Genomic DNA, 8,846 nt, shown 5'->3' on the forward strand with positions numbered 1-8,846 from the left:
AGCATGCTTTTAATGAGTTTATAGAAAATGCCTGGATCTGTTTTACATGTGTCCGCTATAACTTTCTCAAAGTTCCTTTTTTCCCATCTTCTCACTGATGTGTAATTGTTTCTTGGGTGTTTGTAAAGCTAGATTGTTTGCGGGTCAGGCCTCTTCCTATATTGAACCCATTTTCTTGTCTTTTTTCCTTTCTGGCCCTCTCACAGTTTCTGTTGAACCAATCCTGTTTTCTGATCCTTCATCTTTGTTTTGGTATGAATGATTGTGTGCCTTCATAGTATATTTTGGAAAATTTGTCATACATCTCATTTACATCAATACCTAGGAAAGTGTGTCCAATTAAACTCATTAAATAATTTTTTAAGTTCCCCATATTGTCCTCTCTTGAAATCGAGTTTATCAACTGTTTCAATGTCCAGGTTGATACCTGGTTGATGGGGTTCTGGGAGTTCTTCTAATCCCCAAGCTTACTTGGAGAGTAGAAGAAGTCAGAAGTCTCTCATCTCTCAAGTCAGATGAGAACATCTGACTTGTGAGATGTTCTCATTCTCTTGTGGATTACATTGCAAAGTATATTTAATTCCCAACAGGACATGATCACACTTTTCCCACGGGAGGAAGGTACTGGATGTCAAATATCTATATTTCTTTCCTAGTGAATATTAGATCCAGGAACATCTCCTTCGCTCATTCTTGTGGCCTGCTTGACGTGTTGATAGACGTCTCTAGAATGAGGTTTACAAATCTCCATGTCCTCCGTTCTTGCTTTGTAGGCCTCCCAGTCTATTGGTTTCAAGTTGAAGTCCCACACTACTAAGCAATCGTGATTTATCTTCATCTGCATTTACAATACCGGGATATCTCATCCCGTTCTCTCGAACGTCTCCAACGTTACTAAACTGATGTACTAAATTGCCCGGACCCGACTGAGGACCCTACGAATAGAAAACGGAACATTACATCAATTCTGCGCCCGCTATCGTATATAGCACAGCAGTTTTGGGGGCCTTGGGGGATTTGTATGTCATAATGATAGTAGTGTATATGTATATACACTACTAAATATATCTCCGGCTTTGATATTGACATCTCAAGGTTCCTTACTCTAAGGCGGATTTTTTCCTTAGAATCCTTGCTAAGATTGTGGGATGTAATATCGACATGCTTAGAACTGTGTACTCACCTAATTGTACTCACCTAATTGTGCTTGCGGGGATTGAGCTTTGGCTCTTTGGTCCCGCCTCTCAACTGTTAATCAACTGGTGTACAGATTCCTGAGCCTACTGGGCTCTATCATATCTACATTTGAAACTGTGTATGGAGTCAGTCTCCACCACATCACTTCCTAGTGCATTCCATTTATTAACTACTCTGACACTGAAAAAATTCTTTCTAACGTCTCTGTGGCTCATCTGGGTACTAAGTTTCCACCTGTGTCCCCTTGTTCGTGTCCCACCCGTGCTGAAGAGTTTGTCTTTGTCCACCCTGTCAATTCCCCTGAGAATTTTGTAGGTGTGTGTGTGTTGCTTTAGGTATGTTTGAAGAGAGAGTAAATTGGTTAAATATGATTGTCCTTTAGTGAAGTGGGATTGTAATTCCTTGTTAGTCTAGGGATTTGTTTGAACTGTTGGTATATTGGTTTACGAAGTTTCTCTGTTCATACTGTTCACTTCATGAAATGTATGAGCTAGTAGCGTTTTTAAAAAGGTTCGTCTCGAGTTGACACTGAGATGAAATTTTGATTTAAAATGTCATCCGTTTCTCGTAGCTGAAAGATCAGTGCTAGATTCACGAAGCAGTTACGCAAGCACTTACGAACCTGTACATCTTTTCTCAGTCTTTGACGGCTTTGTTTACAATTATTAAACAGGTAATGAACTCCGAAGCACCTGGAGATTGTTTATAACAATAACAATAGTTGATTGGGAAGTTTTCATGCCTGTAAACTATTTAATAAATATAATCAAAGCTCTCAAAGATTCAAGAAAGATGTATACGTTCGTAAGTGCTTGCGTAACAGCTTCGTGAATCTGGGCCCAGACTCGTGTTTTCAACAGTTCAGTCCTCTCCTTGCACAAACATGGGCTTGACGCAATTGGAAGGTCCCTTTGGGAATTTGTCTCGTTTGTCAATATCTTTATTGCTCCGAATTCTTGTTCAACATTTCGTCCAAGATTCCGTGTTTCAGACAAAATGTAACTATTGCTTTACCAAAAAATACGAAGATGCTGAAGGGATTATGGCTCATATATGATAGAAGGGAAGTACAGTTGAGAGCGGAGGCAAAATATTGAGTTTGTGACTATTGTATAAAATGTGTTCAAATGTGGCTTAAATGTGTGTATTAAGAGGCCTGAAAAGCATCTTAGGCCGTCTTCGGACCCCGGGATGTTCAGCCCCGTCTATTGTATGCATTTGTACCGTTTTTACTAGCTTTTGTTTGTAGTTAATAATAAAAGAAGTTGCTGAGATGATAGAGGACCTGCCCTTCTTGTGTATAGACCACAGCTGTTTGGAACCTTCTCCTGTTGTGTATAGACCACAGCTGTTTGGAACCTTCTCCTGTTGTGTATAGACCACAGCTGTTTGGACCCTTCTCCTGTTGTGTATAGACCACAGCTGTTTGGAACCTTCTTCTGTTGTGTATAGACCACAGCTGTTTGGAACCTTCTCCTGTTGTGTATAGACCACAGCTGTTTGGAACCTTCTCCTGTTGTGTATAGACCACAGCTGTTTGGAACCTTCTCCTGTTGTGTATAGACCACAGCTGTTTGGAACCTTCTTCTGTTGTGTATAGGCCACAGGTGTTTGGAACCTTCTCCTGTTGTGTATAGACCACAGGTGTTTCGATCCTTCTCCTGTTGTGTATAGACCACAGCTGTTTAGAACCTTCCCTTCTTGTGTATAGACCACAGCTGATTGGAACCTTCCCTTGTTGTTTATAGACTACAGCTGTTTGGATCCTTCTCCTGTTGTGTATAGACCACAGCTGTTTAGAACCTTCCCTTCTTGTGTATAGACCACAGCTGTTCGGAAGGTGAGTCTGGAGCCTTAGTTGAGTAAGTTAAGTCAGATGTTGAGAGTTTCATCTTTAGTATATTAAGAGGATAGAGTGGACGGGGAAGACAGTATATGGCACAGGCTGTTGCATCCCATTGCACACTGTAATGATCTATATTTTAAAGTTGATAGATACTTTACATTCAACCTTGAATGTCGACAGCTAGAGGAGACAGTGACTGTTGTATTCTGGGGTGTACACTTTCAACCCGTTCTCGCAAATTTAATAAGTCAATATTGACTTATTAGTTGCGTGCATAGGTGACATACTAAACATAATAGTTTCCCTTGAAAAGTTTCATAGAAAACACCGACCTTACCTAACCTACTTAGTATGTTAAAATAAGCATCTTATAGCTTCGTAATTACAATTGTTACTTAACCTATTATAGGTATAGGTTAGGTAATAATTGTAATTACGAAGCAATAAGATGCTTATCTTAACATACTAAGTAGGTTAGGTAAGGTCGGTGTTTTCTATGAAGCTTTTCAAGGGAAACTATTATGTTAAGTATGTCACCTATGCACATATTTAATAAGTCAATATTGACTTATTAAATTTGCGAGAACGGGTTGACACTTTTATATGATCATTTGACAAGAGAGAATGAATAAAGGTGTTGCAATAGACTGCTGACAGTGGAGAGTGTGGTGCTTAAGACACTTCACCCTGGAAGTACATCTTGGGGAGTACATTTTGGTTACCTTAAGATGGTTTCGGGGGCTTAGCGTCTCCGCGGCCCGGTCCTCGACCAGGCCTCCTCGTTGCTGTACTGGTCAGCCAAGTACTTGTTGGTAAGGAAATGTCGGTCAAGGAATATCAATGCTTGAAGTAATATTACTAAGAAAGTAACACATTACTAGGGTTCCGTCAGGCAGGGTTGTGTTTCCGGCTGTGTAGGGTAAGGCAAAGACTCGTGCTGACTCGTGTGTTGCTCTACTGACTAAACATGATACATAGCCTATAGGCCTAGGCAATTTTGAGTGTGAAACTAGTGCTTGTATGACAAAACCCCCATGATCGAGTCTGCAAGTTTTCAATTTTTAGAAAACGGAGGGATTGGAGAGAATTGAATGAAGACTGGAGAGATTGGATGGAGATTGGAGAGAATATAAATGAAGGGGGTACCTGGTTGATACCTGGTTGATGGGGTTCTGGGAGTTGATCTACTCCCCACTTGACTTGTGAGAGTTTGGTCCACCAGGCTGTTGCTTGGAGCGGTCCGCAGGCCCACATATACCTGGTTGATGGGGTTCTGGGAGTTCTTCTACTCCCCAAGCCCGGCTCGAGGCCAGGCTTGACTTGTGAGAGTTTGGTCCACCAGGCTGTTGCTTGGAGCGGCCCGCAGGCCCATGCTGGTACTATCCAGGAAAGGTTTGGTATTCTGGCGCTGAGTGGAGCACAGGAAATACCTCTACAGCTGCTGGCTATGAAACCTCAATTGCTGTGACTGTAGTCGTCGTAAAAGGTGCTAACAGTGAACCTGGGACCACGATGCTGCCTGAATCATAACAACCATTTGACTGTTAAAAGCCTGACGATAAACAAGTTGATATGTTACCGAAAATTGTGCCATCTTGAGATTATCTTGAGATGATTTCGGGACTTAGCGTCCCCGCGGCCCGGTCCTCGACCAGACCTTTTTGTTACACACCCCCAGGAAGTAGCCCGTAGCAATTGTCTTAACGCCCAGGTACCTATTTACTGCTAGATCAACAGGCGCATCAGGGTGAAATGCCCATTTGTTTCCGCCACCACCGGGGATCGAACCCGGAACCTTAGGATTAGGAATCCCGAGCGCAGTCCACTCAGCCGTCAGGTCCCTAACTGATCCTTTTTTATCTATTTTGCGATATGAGTTCTTGTCTATTAAATCCACTAAGCTTCGTCTCTGCGTCTTTAAGTATGTGTCAAAGGTAACCGCGTTTCCTGAACAATTTTCATAAATCTCCGTTACGTCGCTTAAGTCTGCAGGATCGTAATGGAAGAGGTCTTTCAAGTGACACTGGCTGTTAAGAAGGATAAAGCCAATGTTGGCCAGACCACACACTAGAAGGTGAAGGGACGATGACGTTTCGGTCCGTCCTGGACCATTCTCAAGTCGATTGTGAGAATGGTCCAGGACGGACCGAAACGTCGTCGTCGTCGTCCCTTCACTTTCTAGTGTGGGGTTTGGAAAATATATTTCAGCCACGTTAATGTGACTCCTCGCCTGCAGATAAAGCCAATATGAATGCTAATTTGACCTTTTACAAAATAATCTCGTTTGTAGATTCCTAAATCAATAATTGATCTAAATAAATCTAAATATTTATCTAATTATTTTATCTAAATTATTTTATCTATTATTTATTATCTTATCTATTATTTATCAATTATTTATCTAAATAAATAAATGAATCTAAATAATTTATCTTTATCTAAACAACGTGTTTAGAAAGTTCCTTCGCATGTTATTCATGGGGTAAATTTCAAACTTTCATCAATTGAGTTTGACTACCGATGGAATAGTGTAGAGTTTCCATTTCCCTGCTTGACCAACTTATTCTATTCAATATATTTCTATTTTTAATTAATTCTTACATTGTTTTTCATAGATTGCATTATGCCTTCCATGTTATGGTGATATCTATCTGGAGTAGACTGCAAGGATTTCTTCAAGAACAATGGGCAGAGTTTCTTTCACCCTATGCCCCTGTTACCTAGCAGTAAAATAGGTACCTGGGTGTTAGTCAGCTGTCACGGGCTGCTTCCTGGGGGTGGAGGCCTGGTCGAGGACCGGGCCGCGGGGACACTGAAGCCCCGAAATCATCTCAAGATAACCATTTATTACACAAGATCGGTTTAGCAGTGAAAGGCTTCTGAACATCACTTGAAAGCAAAGTGTGTCATTTCAGTTATTTTAGCTCAGACTACTGTATATAATTTCGTGAAACCCATCATATATATATTTATTATGAGAGGAAAGAGAGTTGCAGGAGAGGTAACAATTACTTATGGGCTATCAGATAATAATTGTGTACGAATAAAAGGTAGGGTGTTTTTGCTTAACACACGTTGGATCGAGAGTTCGAATCTCTCCAGGTACCCAAGTGAATGAAATGAAATTTGTGTTGGAATGTAAACATTGTCGTTTAAACCTGGATGTGTTTATTTCATATTTTGTTATTTTCATGTTTGTACAAAGAGGTACTCGCCTAATTGTGCTTGCGGGGGTTGAGCTCTGGCTCTTTGGTCCCGCCTCTCAACTGTCAGTCAACTGGTGTGCAGATTCCTGAGCCTATTGGGCTCTATCATATCTACATTTGAAACTGTGTATGGAGTCAGCCTCCACCACATGACTTCCTAGTGCATTCCATTTATTAACTACTCTGACACTGAAAAAATTCTTTCTAACGTCTCTGTGGCTCATCTGGGTACTAAGTTTCCACCTGTGTCCCCTTGTTCGTGTCCCACCCGTGCTGAAGAGTTTGTCTTTGTCCACCCTGTCAATTCCCCTGAGAATTTTGTAGGTGGTTATCATGTCTCCCCTTAGATGCACCCAGATGTACCTTTGCGTCTCATTGTGAATGTTTTGAGAATTTATTCACAGATTTTTCACCAAGTTATTTCAGGTCACCGACGCATGGGTGACAGACCATAGGTCCAACGCCGGACTTAATATATTTGTGTCACCCCTGAAAACTGTGACCTCGGAGTAACTTCAAATATCCCGTGATTCACAAGGCGATGCGGAAATTGTTCCTAAGCTTCAGAAGGTGCTTGAGTCAAACAAGCTTTGTGTAATTATTAATTACAGTATGACCAGATTTTGAAAGCTCTCTTATGTATTATATTTGCTTTTAATTTCTTTGATGAAATGTTGAAAAAAAAAAATTGCCTGTCTGAGCAGAAAATTTTGCAAGCGTGTGAATTAAGTCAATATTTCCTTGTCGAGCAGTGACGCGCTCTTCATTTGCCTTATCAGTTTTGGCAGTAATTAGAGAGCAATAATTACTGAGGTCTTTTGAAGCCGGCCCCTCACCGTCACTGTGGCCACTTTGAAGCCAGGTCCTCACCGTCACTGTGGCCACTTTGAAGCCAGGTCCTCACCGTCACTGTGGCCACTTTGAAGCCAGGTCTTCACCGTCACTGTGGCCACTTTGAAGCCAGGTCCTCACCGTCACTGTGGCCACTTTGAAGCCAGGTCCTCACCGTCACTGTGGCCACTTTGAAGCCAGGTCTTCACCGTCACTGTGGCCACTTTGAAGCCAGGTCCTCACCGTCACTGTGGCCACTTTGAAGCCAGGTCCTCACCGTCACTGTGGCCACTTTGAAGCCAGGTCTACACCGTCACTGTGGCCACTTTGAAGCCGGTTTCTCACCGTCACTGTGGCCACTTTGAAGCCAAGTCTTCACCGTCACTGTGGCCACTTTGAAGCCAGGTCTTCACCCTCACTGTGGCCACTTTGAAGCCAGGTCTACACCGTCACTGTGGCCACTTTGAAGCCGGTTTCTCACCGTCACTGTGGCCACTTTGAAGCCAAGTCTTCACCGTCACTGTGGCCACTTTGAAGCCAAGTCTTCACCGTCACTGTGGCCACTTTGAAGGCGGGCCCTCACCTTCACTGTGGCCACTTTGAAGGCGGGCCCTCACCCTCACTGTGGCCACTTTGAAGGCGGGCCCTCACCCTCACTGTGGCCACTTTGAAGGCGGGCCCTCACCCTCACTGTGGCCACTTTGAAGGCGGGCCCTCACCCTCACTGTGGCCACTTTGAAGCCGGGCCCTCACCGTCACTGTGGCCACTTTGAAGCCGGGCCCTCACCGTCACTGTGGCCACTTTGAAGCCGGGCCCTCACCCTCACTGTGGCCACTTTGAAGCAAAGTCTTCACCGTCACTGTGGCCACTTTGAAGCCAGGTCTTCACCGTCACTGTGGCCACTTTGAAGCCAGGTCTTCACCGTCACTGTGGCCACTTTGAAGCCAGGTCTACACCGTCACTGTGGCACTAGCTAGGAAGGGGCCGAGTGTCATTCAACAAGTTTAAAGTCATTTTCCGTCACACAAATCATTTTAAAGTCCATTCCAACACAACTTGTTCCGAGTTGAGCTTAATAAATGCACGAAAAGTTAGCCTTACACACCATTAGATAGCGGACTTTGTAATTGGTTCAAATTCTTTATGAACTTAGTGAAAACTTTCTCCAGATCCCACTGTCAACACAACTAAGTCTGAGTAATTTTAAAAGCCTAGAAAAATTCCTATTTCTTTTTTCGTTTAGACTTTGTTAAAGGGTCCAGCACAAGTTCACACAAGTCCAGCACACTGGACTTGTGATCCTGTGGTCCTGGGTTCGATCCCAGACGCCGGCGAGAAACAATGGGCAGAGTTTCTTTCATCCTATGCCCCTGTTACCTAGCAGTAAAATAGGTACCTGGGTGTTAGTCAGCTGTCACGGGCTGCATCCTGGGGGTGGAGGCCTGGTCGAGGACCGGGCCGCGGGGACACTAAAGCCCCGAAATCATCTCAAGATAATCTCAAGATAAAGGGTACAAGGCTTTGTACTTATAAGGCTAATAGTGTTAGAATTGTTGGCATCATTGTGTTCTGCGAATCTTCCGATTTGCACTTGCCAATTTGACTAGTTAGTTAATGAGTTAGTTTAACTAGTTTGTTAAACAATTAATGAGCTCCGAAGCACCAGGAGGCTGTTTATAACAATAACAACAGTTGATTGGGAAGTTTTCATGCGTGTAAACTGTTTAATAAATGTAACCAAAGCCGTCAAAGATTGAGGAAAGAT

This window comes from Procambarus clarkii, chromosome 76 (assembly GCF_040958095.1).
Source record: "Procambarus clarkii isolate CNS0578487 chromosome 76, FALCON_Pclarkii_2.0, whole genome shotgun sequence".
Lineage (NCBI taxonomy): Eukaryota > Metazoa > Arthropoda > Malacostraca > Decapoda > Cambaridae > Procambarus > Procambarus clarkii.